This window comes from Lipotes vexillifer, unplaced genomic scaffold, assembly GCF_000442215.2.
Source record: "Lipotes vexillifer unplaced genomic scaffold, Lipotes_vexillifer_v1.1 scaffold242, whole genome shotgun sequence".
In the NCBI taxonomy this organism is placed as follows: Eukaryota; Metazoa; Chordata; class Mammalia; order Artiodactyla; family Lipotidae; genus Lipotes; species Lipotes vexillifer.
In genome coordinates this window covers 840,899-856,965 of record NW_006771376.1, presented here as the reverse complement: position 1 = coordinate 856,965, position 16,067 = coordinate 840,899, and the positions used below count along the sequence as shown (strand labels likewise).

At 54.6% G+C, this 16,067-nt stretch overlaps 1 protein-coding gene across 1 annotated transcript in view; it reads right to left on the bottom strand.

The window, feature by feature from the left end:
* Nucleotides 1–16,067, bottom strand: part of CCDC33 (coiled-coil domain containing 33) — a 117,696-nt gene that overhangs the window by 94,726 nt on the left and 6,903 nt on the right. The window lies entirely within an intron of this gene.

Sequence of the window (16,067 nt, the reverse complement as noted above, 5' to 3'; positions counted from 1 at the left end):
CCCCCCCCCCCCCCCCGACCTTCTGTCCCTCCCGCTGATTAATCAGCACCAGCTGATGTGAGAGGCCCTCCTGGCCCTGGGACAGAAGCAGTGGATCTCTTCAAGTTGGAGATGGGGCCCTGGGGCAGGGCGTCACCGGGGGCTGACCCTCTTATCTGGGAAGCTTGGCCTGTCAGTCCTGCATTTCAGGGCAGGCTGTGGCAGGGGTGGCGGAGTCCTCCGAGCGGGAAGAGTCCACGGAGACCATAGAGAACGATGTGAGACAGAGGCCCAGAGAAGAGGAGGGCCTGGTCCGAGGCAGGCTTTGTGCTGGTGGCAGCCCCAGCAGGCTGGGTCCCCTGACTCCGTCCTGGTGAGCGCTGAGTGTCTGGAGGGCTGGCTTTAAACCAGCTCTACCTCTCACCACGGCGGGACCCAAAGCCAGTTGTGCTCTGAGAATCGGTTTCCCCAATGGAACGACGAGTGCTTAAACCAGACCGTCTGAAACTTGCCCTGCTTCCTCTGTGAGGGTCCAGGTTCCCCATACACTTCTCCCGCTTTGAGCCTGGGGGTCCCGGGCACATTTGCTTCTGACTCTGGGAAGCCTCCGGGCCGAGGCAAAGGGAAGAGCTTTTTATGGCTGCTATTTCACGCAGTTCCCTGCGCTACTCCAATCTGTCAGCATCTCCTGCCAGCTCTACCTTCACACCATGTCTAGAATCTGACCTCTTCTCACCATCTCCGCTTGGATTCAAGACATGGAATTCCTGCACTTGCCTCCTCTTTGCTTTCTCGCTTGTTTGCTCTGGCCCTCCCTCTGCCCTGCCCCATCTCACAGAACAGCCAGAGTGATCCCCTACAAATTTCAACCAGACCACATCACTTCTCTGCTCAAAATCCTGCAGTAGTAGCTCCTTGTTTCACACAGAGCCTCACTGTGGCCTGTAAGGACTATACACTCTGCTCCAGGAAACTGACCTCGTCTCATCTCTGGGCCCCTTGCCCACTCACTCCAGCCACACTGGCCTTCTAGTGGTTTCTCGCAACCACCAAGCTGGCTCTGGCCTCCCAGCCTTTGCCCTGGCTGACCCTTCTGCCTGAACTGCTCTTCCCGACATGTCCATCTCTGTGGCTTGTTCCTTCACTTCCTGCACGTCTGACTCTTTCTCAGAAAGACCTTCCTGGTACAGGCTGTGGTCCTTGCCTAACAAGATGACTAATTAGGAGGTGAGAACATCGCCCCGCTCCCCAGCCCCAGAAGTGCCAGCCCTACAGAGACTCTCCTTCCCTTCCTCTGGCTGAGGGGCCCCTCCCCCCACCCAGGACTCAGCAGAAGCCATGGCCATCTGCAGAGGTGTTGAAAGCTGCCCCCTCCTCCCCTACTCCTCTGCCAGGCCAGGGCGGGAGGAGGGGGAGGGAGGTCAGTACTCAGAAGGAACGCCTGCCAGGTGGAGGGGGAAAGAAGGAGAAGCAGCCACAAAGCCACCCCCTACCCTCATAGATCAGTGTGCCACCCTCACTGCACACCCCGTAACCCACTCACTCCCCAGCAGGTTTGATCTGGTTCGGTGATATAGGAGCACGACTAGCAGCCTAGGGGTCGAGAGACCTAGGTTTCAGCCCAGCTATGCCCCCAACTCTCTAGGTGACCTCTCTGAGCCTTAATTTTCCCACCTGGTCAATGGGGATATCTGGAACGGTTTGTAATTCAACCTTCCTAATAACTGGCCTGCGGTTCTTGCAGTGAGGTCAGGAGAGGTGACTAATGTCCCTCCCACTCCCAGATTCCCAGGAACTGCCTAAGATGGTAGCTCCAGCCCCCTGATTGCTGTGATGAGCTCCCTAGGGCCCCAGAAGTGAGGGCCCAGCAGCATGGCAGTTGCCCAAAGGCTCTCAGTGACTCCCTGGCAGCCCCGAGTCCAGCCAGGCATTTGGCAGACTAGGCCATGAGTGGTGCCTCATCTACGTCCTCTGCATCCTCTGCACCCTCTATGTCCTCTGTGCCTCCCCTCTGGGACAACTGTCAGGGAAATAAAGCTTAGGGGGTTTGGCGAGAACTGCTCATGCTTCACCTTTGGGCGTGAGGCCCGCTGCCGGGCTGGCGCCTCCTGGTGAGGCCTGCAGGCGTGTGTCCGCTGGGCAGGCTGGGCCCAGGGCCAGGGAGGCCTGGGGCCAAGTAGGAGGGCTCGAGGGGGGACAGTGGGCCAATTTTTCCGCCTTCCCCTCTTTCCTGCCTATGTCTGGATGGGAATCTGCAGGCTTCCCTCAGACGTGTGCCTGCATCAGGACTGATGTCCTCTTCACGCCCTGCCCTTCCCAGGCCTACACTGGAGACTTCAGGGAACAGAAAATGTACAAGCTGGGTTACATGTGGGGGAGTGAACTGTGGTTGATGATGAAACTAAGTATGAGGTCCTACAAACCCATCTGTAGGGGTGACATGAGCCCGAGGAAGGGAATTCACTTCCCCCGAAGACACCTCCTGCAGGCCAGGAGCAGACCTGGATACTTACACACCACTGGTTTACTCACTGCTAACTCATGCAGCACTGCTAGGGTGCAGAAATCAGTGGGCAGTATTTCTAGGCAGAGGTTTGGCTGGTTTACCACCTCCCAAGGCCACTCAGCCGGTACTGGTAGGGCAGGGTTATGATTCCAAAGCACAGCTCTCTCAGCTGCTCCACTGGGGCCTGGCATGTGGGAAGGCTCAGAAGTTGCTAATTCCAACGTCTTACCCTCCAGACAGCCTGCCTTGCCCTCAATAAGCCAGGATTAGCCAGCAGGTGTCCTGAGGGACCTGTGACTGCCCATCACTCAGGGCATTTGGGGATATGTGTGCTGGGGGGAGGGGACAAGGTGGGAGGGAGTAGGAAGATTGCACCAGCAGTGAAGGAGTTAATGGTCTATTGGGAAGGGACTTAAATTGGTTCTCCTGAGGGGAGAGATGGAAGAAGACAGTCTCCTCCACCCTTCTCTGGCCACCACTCTGCCCAGCAATCTGGGAGGCCATGGGAAGCAAGGAAGCCAAGTTCCACCCTCCAGGATGCCCCTGGAGCTGAAAGCCATGCCACTGGAGAGGCTCTGATGGTGGCCAGAGGAGGGGGCACTGGGCTGGGAATAGTCATTTGGGCTAATTCACTCCAGGGGCCTCTGTTTCCTCATCTCTATCACCAGGGCTTCGAGTTGAAAATGGTCCCTCATGTTCCTTCTCGTTTCGGCATCTAAACTTGCCTGGGAGCTATGACGGCCACGGTGAGGCCCTTCTATAGGTGAGGAAACAGGCTCAGGGACACAAAAGCCCTTGCACCAAAGCACACAGCTTAGCTCACAGGCACAGAGCCGGAAATAGAACCAGGGTCCATCCACCTCCACTTCCTGCTGTCTCTCCTCTCTCACCAGCCGTTCTTTGTATGTGACGTGCTTTCTCTGGGCCACAATGTATACACTCTAAAGCTCATAACCCGAGTAGCTAGTACTAGCACATGGTACTAACAATAGGAGTTGTGGTGTTTGGAGCGGTAGAGGCTTTTCAAAAGGACGCAGAAGTCAAAAATCATAAAGAAAAGGACTGAACTGATTACATTAAAAAATCCATACTGGGGCTTCCCTGGTGGCGCAGTGGCTAAGAATCCACCTGCCAATGCAGGGGACACAGGTTCCAGCCCTGGTCCTGGAAGATCCCACATGCCGCAGAGCAACTAAGCCCGTGTGCCACAACTACTGAGCCTGCACTCTAGAACCTGCGAGCCACAGCTACTGAGTCCACGTGCCACAACTACTGAAGCCTGCGTGCCTAGAGCCCGAGCTCCACGACAAGAGAAGCCACCGCAATGAGAAGCCCGCGCACCACAACGAAGAGTAGCCCCTGCTCGCTGCAACTAGAGAAAGCCGCGCACAGCAACAAAGACCCAACGCAGCCAAAAAATAATAAATAAATAAATTTATTTTAAAAAATCCATTCCAACTTCTATAATGGTTCAAAATTCACCACAATACATTAAAAAAAAAAAAACTGGAGGGAATATCTGCAGTATGTATAAAAGGATGGATATCCCTAATGCATACACAAAGAACACTGAAACCTGTAAACATTACCATAACAAAAAAGACATGAATGGAGGACTCACAAAGAAATACGAATATGTGATATGTAATTATGTACATTATGAACATCCTTATATGGGATTCTACCCAGCTATCAAAAATGTTTCCCAAAGCTATGAATCAAATAAAACAAATCTGGCTCTTTCTCAGGGCTCCCATGCACCCTCCCTGGATCCCCGAATCCAGTTGGGTGGGCAGGTGGGAATGAGCTTCCGGAACCAGCTGGCAGCTTAGGGCCCCCAGGTCAGGCCGGCTGGGTGCCTGGTCCCACGTGTGTGACATTCCGGAAGGAGGCTTAAAGCAGGAGGGTGGAGTCAAGAGGAGGAGCCAGCTATGGGTAGAGAACACAAGGAACCAGAGACACCAAAGTCAAGGGTAATAAAGTAGAAACAGCACTGGGGTCTCAGTCGGTACCCTTAGCTGTTTGTTTTATTTGACCTAAGAGTGTAACTGCAAAGAGGGTGTTCCCTAGTTAGCAACTACCTGTGTACCTTTGGCAAGTGACACAGTGAAGGGCATGGGTTCAGCCTTGCCAGTTAGCACAAGTAAGGGTCATGCTGCTCTGTCACTGCTATTTATTAAGCACCTATTATGTGTCAGGCACTGTTCTGAGTACTGGGAATAGAGTAGTGATGGAAACAGACAAAAATCCCTTCTCTCCAGACACTGGAACATTTGTGGCCTGGGGAGAGGGCTGGGCCAGGGCTGGGAGACGGTGGAGCAGTGGGGCATGGGCACTGCCAGGGCAGCAACCTGGGAATCTCCTGGAGGATCTTGGAGGATGATGATGAGCCATCGCAATAGGCTCTCTGAGCCTCTGTGACACGCCAGCGACAAGAGGACAAAAACTCCTTTCCAGGCTCTGTGTGTGTGTTGGGGGGGGGGGGGGGATATACCCAGTTCAAGCTACGTTTCTCTCTGGATCACAGGGAGATGGGCAGAAATCACGAGACTAAGTTGATGACACCTGCAAGCACGCCGCATTTCAGAGCCCATGTGTTCCAGGAGTATAGGACACCTCACCGGGAAGAGCCACAGTGCCTGCGTCCTTCCCCATTTCACAGCTGTGAAAACTGAGGCCAAGAGAAAGGAAGCTTCTGTCATGATTCAGGAGCAAACAAAACAAGGGACTTTGAAAGAGAGGTGAGTTCATGCAGGTGCACGCCCATGCCCCCAGGCCTCACCTTTTTCTTTTTCCGTACCATCCTCTTGCGGGCAGGAGTGTTTGGCCTTGTTTGCCAATCTTGGGGAGCAGTACTTGGTATTGCTGGGTGATCAGTCCTGCTCAGACAGCTGGCCTTGGGTACCTTGGAGTCTTTGGGGGTGGTGCACAGTATGGAGCATCAGTGTGGTCTCAGGGGTACCAGACACCGGCTCTGGGACCTGGGCAGGGGGAAGGGGGAGGGCAAGGGTCTGGCACTTTCTCAGCAGGGAGACATTCTGCGAGCGGAGGTGATGTGTGGGCTCTGGGCCATGGCCAGCAGGGCAGGGGTCAGCAGCTGGGCAATCGGCTCTTGGCACCCCCAGAAGGTAAAGATAGGGGTGGACCGCTCTCTGCCCAGACCTGGAAAAGCAGTGAGCTCTTCCACCCACTTGGGTCACCTGGGCAACACTGTGTGAGATCACAGGGCAGGGCAGAATTCATACAGACACCTGTCAGGTGCGCTGGTGGGGGAGTCGGAAGCCCTTCCCCCTATTCCTGGGGTCTTGTCCTGCCTGCTGTCCGGCATTCAGTCCTCATCCTTCTTGCTCTGGGTAGCCCAAACAGCCCATCAAGACAAGATTCACCAGTGGTCCTGTGTGCCCAGTCACATGCCGACCACAGTGCAGGAAAGGAGGAGACCCAGACACTGCCTGCAAGGAAGTTGCAGCTTGGTTGGAAAAACAGCTGTTTCTGTTAGCGAACCTGCCGGCATCCTGCCTCTTTGGATGCCTGTAGCCTTCTGTTTGTTTAATAGTAATAAACACAAAGCTCAGGAGAATGTTTTCCTCTTGGAGGGTGTGTGGGAAGATGGGGGACAGAACGGGAAATAAGTAGATGTGGTATTGTAACGTTGTCCCCTTAGATTGGGTGGTCAGTTAAGAGGTGTTCATTATATTATTGAAAATAAATGATAAATAACTAAAGAGGGCTATGTGCGGGTCAACAGTTGTTCTAGAGTACGGACCAAAGATTATGACTGATCCAATTCTGAGCTCCACAAGAAATGATTACATAAATAACGACTCTTTTTTTTTTTTGAGCACTTACCACACGCCGGGCACGGTTCTGCCACCACGAGATGGCAGAATGAGGAGTGACTGGCCCTTGGCGTGCGGGTGGGGTCTGCTCCATGGGGAGACGAGGTGTGAACTGGCCTCAAAGGATGATCAATACAGGGTGGGGTTGAGAGATGTCTGGAAGACCCCTGTGGCCTGCCCCATTCTTTTGCCGGCTGCTTTAGACACCATACGGAGGGTTCTTCCCATTTTCCTTGGTTTGGGGGCCAAGAGCAGGCCCACCCTGGCAGCAGAAAAGCTGAGGACTCACCTTTGATTAGAACTGAAAGGTCACCAGCCAAGGTCACCCAGATGGTTGGGGATGCACGCTGTGAGTCCCACTTCCAGGTTTCTCCCCTCCCAGGCCTGGGCCGACACTGTCACAATCGAGCATGCGTGGAGAAGGCCTCAGTGGGTGGTTCCCCAGTCTCCCTAGAGTGCCTCCCCCTTCCACTCAGTCCCAAATGCTTTGGAAGCAAGTCGTGGTGGCGGGAGGGAACCAGAGCTACTCCAGCGCCTACAGGGGCCATTTGTGGCTCAGTTCAGGGCCCTGCAGCAGGGCTGGGAGAGGCCAGCAGGTCTCTTAGGGAGCAAACACTAAGGAGGCACTTGGCTCTCAGGGCTATGTGAGTATTCCTGCCGCCGCACCTCCCTAAATCCTGCAGCCTAACTGCCTTGCCTGCCCTGCCCTGCAGCTCCCTGCTGGCGTCTGAGCTTTCTACAGCTGCAGCCCCCAGCCCTTTGGCCTTCCTGCCTGGGGAGAAGATAATGCAGTTGGGCACTGGTTCCAGGCCGTCTGGCTCCAGAGCCCTAGTGAGCCCTGAGCCCTGCACACTCAGCAGCCAACGGAAAGAGGGCCTTCCCACCGCCTCACTCGCTGGCTGCCCGGCTCCCTGGACCAAGGGCCCCTGGGACACTCACTCCTGTGCTACACTAACCTTCCCTCCAGAACTGCTTACTCCTCACCAGTGAGACGGCCATCAGCCTGGGGACTGGATGCGGCTCTCCTACCTAACAACGCTACGAACCCCATCCCCCGTCCCGCGCACGCTGTTCTACCTGCCTCATTGCCCTTTCCCAGTAAGGGGAACTCCGCCTCCCCCAGCCAAGGGAAATGAGCCTGCTCCCCAAATGTCCAGAAGACCTTCTGCTCCCCTGCCCAGGGGACCAGCCCCAAGCTTTGATGACTCAAGGAGATTCCACTGTTAGGGGAAGCAGGTAATGATTGATCTCACGGCTAATAAGTAACCCTACCCAACCCCTCCCCTCAGGAGAGAACACTTGGTGCTGCATCGTTCGGTAGGGCCAGGGGTTAAACACAGCCATTAGGGTGCCCACAGTCACTGCGCACTGGATCTGAGGCTGGCTCTTGGGGAAGGAGGGGTCCTGCTTCTTCCGCTGGCTTTGCACTGGGCTTGCTGGGCAGCGGGAAGAGCCTACCCCTCCGCCTCCCCCATTCTTTCACCACCACTTCCCCACCCCCAACACTTTCTCTCCATTTCTTTTGGGCAGTTGAATTGGGCTTCTGGGAAAGGGAAGGGATAGATGAGGTGGAAATTTAGTGTGATTTTTGTAGCAAACAGCAGCCAATAGCTGTGTGATCTTGGTTCACATACTAACCCTCTCTGAGCTTTGGTTCCCTTCTTTATACAGTGGGGAAACCAGGCAGCTATGAGGACTGAAGGAGACAATGCTGGTCAAGCCCTTAGTGCTGATACTCATTTAAGTTCTCCAGAAATGTTCGCTCTCTTCCCTGCTAAACAACCTTGGACTTGGCAGGTTGTCCCCAGGAGAAATGGGCCAGAAAAGTGAGAAATGTCTGCAGGGTGCAGTCTCCCCCCGGCGCCTGAGCCTTCACCCCCCACCTCAGATATCCCAGCCTCCCTTTTCTCTTCCCCAGACACACTCTGTTCCCAGCTTCCAAGACCATGCCCACAGCCACCTTTCTCCAGGCAACCCCCTCGCCAGAAATCTCTTCTCCCCTCCTACCTAAATCCAATTTATCCTCAGGGTCCAGCTCAAGACATTTCATCCAGGAAGCCTTCCTGAGCCCCCTTCTCTCCTGCTCTGAACAGTCCTCTATCCACGGTAACACCTGCCTGTGCCTGTGTTTCTGAGTCCACTCCCGATAGGAAATAAACCTGAGGTCAAGTGCCTGCCCCTCCCCGAGTTATTGGCAATTGTCAACCTAGGCAGTTCCTTTATTTTATTTTATTTTGCGGTACGCGGGCCTCTCACTGTCGTGGCCTCTCCCGTTGCGGAGCGGAACCCGCGTTCCCTGCATCGGCAGGCGGACTCTCAACCACTGCGCCACCAGGGAAGCCCAAGGCTGTTCCTTTAGAGGGTCTCTACGCTCCAAATGCCACTTCCCCTCAGCACCAGCAGTGTACACAGCAGGTGCTCACTCATTGGCTGAAGGATGGCAGACTCCAGGAGGGCCCCCTCCTCAGATTACAGTGGTGAATCCACAGCCCGCTAGGTCAGGGTCATCAGGGGCTGCTCGGACCTCACATCAGCTGAGGCTCAACCTGGGAGTTTCTGCGGAGAGATTTGGGGGTGAGTAGGGGAGAAGTGGCTCTACCTTGTGCTTCAATTTCATCTCCCACTGGGGCCCCTGGGGGCCAGCTCACACCCTACCCCTTAAGGCACTGGGCAGAGTTTGAGCTTAAGTCACTGCAGCCAGAGCTCTGCTGGGGGCACCCGGAAGCCCCTCTCTCTGTGGTTCCCTCCAGCCTGTCCTCCTTCCTGCCCTTAGTCCCGCCCACTCCAAAGAAGCAGCCCAAGGACAGGGCCACCGGCTTCCTCTGAGAGTGTTCCAGCTGGGGAGCAGGTGAGTGTGGCAGGAGGGTCCTCTGCCACCACCTGTGGCGCTGGGCGGCTCCCACTTGTACCGCGCATCCGTCTCCCCTTTTCTCCACCCTGTGCCGTGCCCAGGAGGCTGGCCCACGTGGCCACTTCAGTGGGTTCTGGTTGGGTTGGGTTTACGGGAGGGCCATCAGGGAGCTAGGAAGATCCTCCTGGCTGGTTCTCTGGGTTGGCTGGTCCCTGTCCCCAGGGCCACCCTGCCTGGCAGGCAGCACTCTCCATACAGCTGCCCCTCCAGGTCATCGTTCCCCCTCTTGCCTGTCCGGGTCTAAGAGCCAGTGACGGCTCCTCTCACTTAGTAGCCCCCAGAGGACTACACTGTCCCTCTTGTTTTTCCTAAACATCACCCTCAACTTCGCAAATAGCCCCTCTAATAAATTCCCCTCAAATGACAGAATTTGAATGCCTTATTTCTCCTACAAGGCCCTCAACTGATGCACCTGCTGCGTGAGCCCCTCTTTGTGGGCCTGAGCGCTCATCTGATAAATACCCTGGTACTGCCCCATTCTCATCACCTCCATATCTTCACACCCTGCTAACGATGAGTGAACTCTTACTTTGTGCCAGGCGCTGTGCCCAGAGTTTACCTCACTGTCTCATTTCATCCTCACATTCACAGCCCCAGGAGTTATTGTTTTTACTCCATTTTAAAGAAGAGGAAACAGATGCTCTGAGAAATGAAGGGACTTGTCCAAACTGTGAAGCAGCAGAGTTGGGATCCGAATGCAGATCTGCTGGCTCCAAAGCCTGTGGTCATAACCACCAAAGCATATTGCTTTTTCCTTTACTCCCAGGGCAAGGGGTCACATCTCTCCATCCTTCACTCCTAAAACTGGGACAACACGTAAAAGGTCAAGTTCAGAGATGAAAACACCCGACCTCTTGAATGGGGCCAGAGAGATGCTCTGTGACAGTGCTGTCCACAGACACCAAGAGTCAAAGGAGAGAGAGGCGGAGCATCCTGGAGGCTCACTGGGCACGGCTGGGCCAGGCCCCTGTAAACCAGGGCAGAAGCTGGGGTGTCCAGAGGAGGCCACTGTATCCAGCACAAATGCGTGGCAGTGTTGTTTGGTGGAGTCCTGGTGCTTGGGGGCTATGCCTGGGATCAAGCTCCCAGTTCCAGCTAAGCCCCTTCAATGCAGCCTGTCTGCTGTCTGGGTGGTGGATCCTGGAGGCACTGGGCGGCTGCCCTCTGACCTTCCTCTGGTGCCCTACTATGCAGAGGTGACCTGGATCTGCTCAGTCATTGGCTGCTGGGCCTAATGCATGTGCCTCCATCAGGGCGTACTTGATAGTCCCAAACTTGTCACTGTGCCTCGTTTCTGTCCCTCAGGACTGACCAGCCTGGCCCAGCACCATCACACTGGGCAGCAAAAAACACCATCAACCGGCTTGGAATCCGCCAAGCGAGGCTTTAACTGTGGCTCCTCCAGCCCCAGCAACAAGCATTTGCACAAGTCCTTTGACCAGCTGGGGCCTCAATTCCTCATCTGCAAAGCAGCAAGGAAAATCTACCTTGCAGGGGTGCGGTGAGGATCAGGTGAGAGAATGGACGCCTGGCACATGGCAGGTGGCCCAGAAAACCGAGCTTCCCCCATGTTTACGCCAGTTTGTGCCAATTCAGAGCCCCTGAGGCCCCAGCTGTGCAACGGCAGACTTGGGGCGATTGTTATGGATATGCTATTCTCCTTGTTGGCTGACACCGTCCCTTAGCTCAGCAGGCCTGTTTATTGATCACTGCGTTGAAGGAGTCCTCTCAGCATTGGTAACCAGAGCTCTTGTTTGGGGCAGCCCAGGTCCCCTTCATCGTGCCATGAATCACTTTGCTAAAGAAGCAACGTGGCTCTTGGGCATTTTTCTTTTGCAGAATCAATAACTCGTTAACAAAGGACTGAATAAAGGGGTAAGCAGGGAAGGCCACCTGCCATTCCCTTCCATCAGGAGGGGGCGGAGGAGGGACCCTGCCAAGGTCGAGTGGCACCAAGGTCGAGGGGTCCACTCAGGGCAGAGAGGCCTGGGGGGGGCAGCAGGCTCAACCAGTTCCCTCACCCCAATTCTTCTGACCCACAAGTCTGACCAAGTTCCTCCTCTGCTTTGATAAACACTTCAGTAGGCCCCACTGCTCTCAAGAGAGGTGCTGACTCTCTCAGGAGCCTCACGTTCGGCTCGCCTCAGCCCCTCCAGCCTCACTGCCGCAGATCCCTGCCTCACACCCACGCTCCAGCCACACTACACGTCTGTAGTCCCCTGAAAGGGCTCTGGTCTCTCCAGCCTCCTGGCCTTCACCTAAGCTCTGCCTGGACTGTCCTCCCTCTACCAGCCTGAATAATTTATCGTGTTTCTTCAAGACACAAATGGAACAACCTCCAGGAAATCTTCCCTGAAACTTTCCCCCACTGCCTCCACTTCCACCCGGGGGCATCAGATCCATAGTCCCTGGGCCTCCCCCTGGCCTGGCTCATGACCCACTATTGACTTTTCTGGGAGAGGGTCTGTCTCCTCTGAGGGTAGAGACTGTGCCTGGTGATGCCTTGTCCCCAAGGCCCAGGCTGTTGCCTGGTACAGAACTGGTGTCAGGTGGGTGCTCATTGAATGAGTAAGGGGTGAAGTTAGCATCAGATGCTTTCCTCCTCTCTGCTAGATCCCCAGATGCCCCCACTTCAGCCTGGGGCAGTGATGCCTCCTCCCCAGGTAGCCCTCTCTCTTCCAGAGAACAAGCCCTCAGGGCCCTTCTCCCCCTACTCGGGCAGGAATGTTCGGTGTGAACCTCATAAGAAGAGCTAACGATGAACAAGCGCTTGTTATGTGCCAGGCACTATTCTATGCATTTTACATTTGTTAACTCGGTGCTCACAACTGCGTGTGAGGTAGGTACAACTGTAACCCCCTTTTACACATGGGAAAACAGAGGCAGTACCAGGAGCTGAACAGCCAAGCTTAGACCCAGGCCATGTGGCTGTATTTGTCATCACAGCCCTCTCCCTTCATGAGGTGCTTGTGGGGAGTTTGGGGGTGGGGGGGACATCCCAGAGCACCCCACTCCCAGGATGGGGCCTCAGGGCCCACTCTGCAGCTGGAATGAGCCAGCAGGTCCGAGGAGCTCCAGTTACAAGAAACTGCTTATTCAGGCTTTACCTGCTGGGATCCCTTGATTCCCTCCCTCTCATTCCCTCCTCAGCACCAGACCCTCGTCCACACCGGCTGCCCACCGTCTCTACCAGAGAGCAGAGCCTCTGGCCCTAATCTCATTTGCGGCCATGAAATCGCATTTGCAGCGTATTAATGCAGCAAGGAGCTGGCCCAGCCCTGCCTGTCTCCTGGAGGAGAGAAGCCTGGAAAGCAATCTTGTGGGGAGGCGCGTCCCGGAACACCCACCGACAAAAAGCAATTATGCTTTAAGAGGAAGATTAAAATAATATCCTCCGCAACAATCCCCACCCGCGGGGCCCCAGCTCCACCCAGCCTCCACCACCTCCCAACCGGGATTCAAGGGAGGCTTCCTGCTGGGGGGCGGGGCGGCAGACTCAGTTCTCTCCCTCTGAGGAGGACGTGCCCCCAAGGCCTGGCCCCTCACCTGCCCCCGCATTCACCACTCTTTACCTCCCTGAGTTCCCCCGAAGAAACTATGCCCTCTCAAGCCTCTGGGCCTTTGCCTAGGCTGTTCCCTCTGCCTGGAATGTAGCCCCCCAACGCTTGTTTACCTGGCAGGCTGCCGTTCACTCCGCATAATAATCGTAGGTTAAGTTTTCGAGCATTTAGTGCGTTCTTCAAATTTACTACATGTTCAATTCAACAATTCTGTCAGGGGACTATTGTCATTATTCCCATTTTATAGATGAAGAAAGAGGGCCACAGAGAAGCCCCGTAGCTGGAAGGAGGCAGAGCAGGAATTTAAAGGAGAACATTCACCCTTTCGCCCAGGGTAAGCCCAGCTGCCTCCCCCTCCTGTACCCATGACTGCAGTGGTCTCACTGTGGTGTCTTATCTCCCTGAGGACTCTGGGAGGCCAGGCCTGGAGGAGAATCGGGCTTTAACAAATAATCCTTGGGTGGAAGAATCGACACACCTCCCTGCAGGTGTGTCGGGATAGATAGGGATAGAAGGGGTGCAGATGTGTGTCCCACTCCTGCCTCCGAAGCTGTATCCTTCCAGTGGTGCCTTCCCGTTTATCCGTATTGGAATTGGAGTCTATTTGGAATTCCCTCTCCTCCAGGAAGGGCTCCTGGACTGCATGCAGTCAGGTTAGCATATCATTTAATCTTCATAATCACACTGCAAAGTAGGCTACATTATCCCCATATTACAGAGGAGAAAACAGAGGGTCAGAGAAGTGAAGTGACTTGATCAGGAACACTAAGTATGAGGCAGAGCAGGGATCTGAATTCATGCCTGAATCCAGATTCGATGTTGATCCACAGCATCTTCTTGGCAGTGACTCACTCTCACTCCTCAGATAGGGTGGGTAAGGGCTTAATTCTGTGCTGGGGCTATTTATGCAACACTTTTTTCTAGGTGTCATCAGCCAACTCCAGTAGGCCAGGGGGTTTGCCTGGGGACTCTGAGTCACTGACAGCCCCAACCCCATCCCCAGTCCTGCTCCCAAACCACCCGGCACAACAATGAGCAATTGCTGTTAGGGTCAGCTTAACACTGAGTAATCTGTCTGGGCTGGACTTGGTGTGAGATGGGGCCACCAGGAAGAAATCTGTTGCCCCAAATGCTTGCCCATGAGCCTGTCATGTTGTCTAGAAAGCCCATTGAAGAATGAGTCTCCCTGGGAAAGAACACTACAAGTCATTCCCTCCTCTGTGCTGATTACTGTATCAGAAAAAGCAAAATATATGGTGGGGACCTGGATTCTAGCCTGGCTTTGCTACCGAGTCAACAGGAAGCCATGAGTAAATGGTTTACTTCCCAAGGGCTCAGTTTCTTGCTCCAGAAAATGGACATTATCAAGGCTAACCTGCCCACCTCCCAAGACCCATGCAGTGCTCTAATGGGCTTTGTAGCTTCCCCCTTTGCCAGCCTGGCTCCGAGCAGCCTGGGCAAACGGTATAGCAAAGGACTCAGAGCCCGGGAGCTGGCACCGACCCTCCATTCCCTCGGCATCCCCTGCAGCTCCTCATCCCACAAACATGCTCTCTCCACTCCATCCTTTCTCCCTGCTTGCTGTTCCTTCACACACCTCATGCACCCACACCTTTGCTTACCCTGTCCTCTCCGCTTGAAAACGACTCTCCTCAGTCTCTACTGGAATCGCACCCATTCTTTGAGGCAGGGATCAGATGTTCCCCATTTGTGAGGTGGGTTTTAATGAACCAAGCAATTTTTCACCCTCTTCCTCACCTGAGCCTCACAACCTCCGTGTCAGTGGGTACTGCTCTGCCCACTGTACAGATGAGGAACTTGAGGCCCAGGGAAGTAAGTGATTTGTTCAAAGTCATACAGCTCTTATGCAACTGCAAAATGGAGTCCTAAATCAAGGTCTTTTGATTCCCAGTCAGAACTGGCTTTCCTACGGCAGACTGAGTCCTTGATGACCACCCAGCTCATGCCCATCACTTCCTCCCCAAGCTCCAGCAGCCCTCACAGTGAGCTTTTTAAGTCATGGTCTTCCAACTCCTCCTATTTCCTCTCCCCACCTAGCCTGGTGGCTCCCCAAGGGCTGGGAGATCAGCTACCTTGTTTACTGCTGGGGGAGTGGATGGCTGAATGGTTGGATGGACAGATGATCACTGTGGGCCAAGGGAGGTTGGACCATTGGACCCAAGGGCAGGCTGTCAGATCCAGGTAGAGAAAGGATACCCCTGACTCATCCGCCATCCATCCTGCTGGCCTCAGCTGCGCCTGAGCCCAGGGACTCTGCAGAACCAGCCGGGGCCCCAGGCTGGGGTGTCTCGGCTGACTCCTGACCGGCCAACCCCTCACCAGGGCCATGGCAGGCCAACTGGGCACTGTCAACTTTCTTTCCCTGCTGCCCTCCCCCATCCGCTGTTTAATATTAGAGACCAGTTATTTATTTTTTTCTTTAAAAAATATTTATTTATTTATTTAGTTTTAGCTGCGTTGGGTCTTTGTTGCTGTGCATGGGCTTTCTCTAGCTGCGATGAGCGGGTGCTACTTTTCGTTGAGGTGCACGGGCTTCTCGTTGCGGTGGCTTCTCTTGTTGCGGAGCACGGCCTCTAGGCACACGGGCTTCAGTAGTTGCGGCTCACAGGCTCTAGAGCGCAGGCTCAGTAGTTGCGGTGCATGAGTTTATTTGCTCTGCGGCATGTGGGATCTTCCCGGCACAGGGATTGAACCCACGTCCCCTGCATTGGCAGGCGGATTCTTAAGCGCTGCGCCACGAGGGAAGTCCTAGAGACCAGTTATTAAAGACTGGTTTCATATGGGGTTTTAATTTAACCTCATACATCACACATGCCATATCCCCAAAGCTTCTTTCTCCTCTGCTAGAGGCTGCACTTGGAGGGTTCGTACAGAGATAAAGCCAGGAGGGTCCCAAGGAGGTATGGGTCTGTGTGTGGGCGGGGGTGTGCTCCATGTATGTCCGTCAGTGAGTTGGTATGAATCTATCATTGCGATGTGGGCAGTGGGTCTCTGCATGTCCAGGATGTGGTGGGTTTGTGTATATCCAACATGTGTGTGTTCTTGTGTGTCTGCACGTCTGTGAGAGTGGATGTGTTCCCGAGTGTCTGTTGGGGGAACATCTACCTTCCAAGGGTGTGAGCGAGGGAGAAGAGAGAAAGATGATCCTAAAAGGCATGACAACTGGACCCTCCTGCCCTTCCTCCCTCCTTTCCCATGAAGGGAATTTATGGAGATGAGAAGGCTACCATAGTCCCCCCCCCACCCCACCC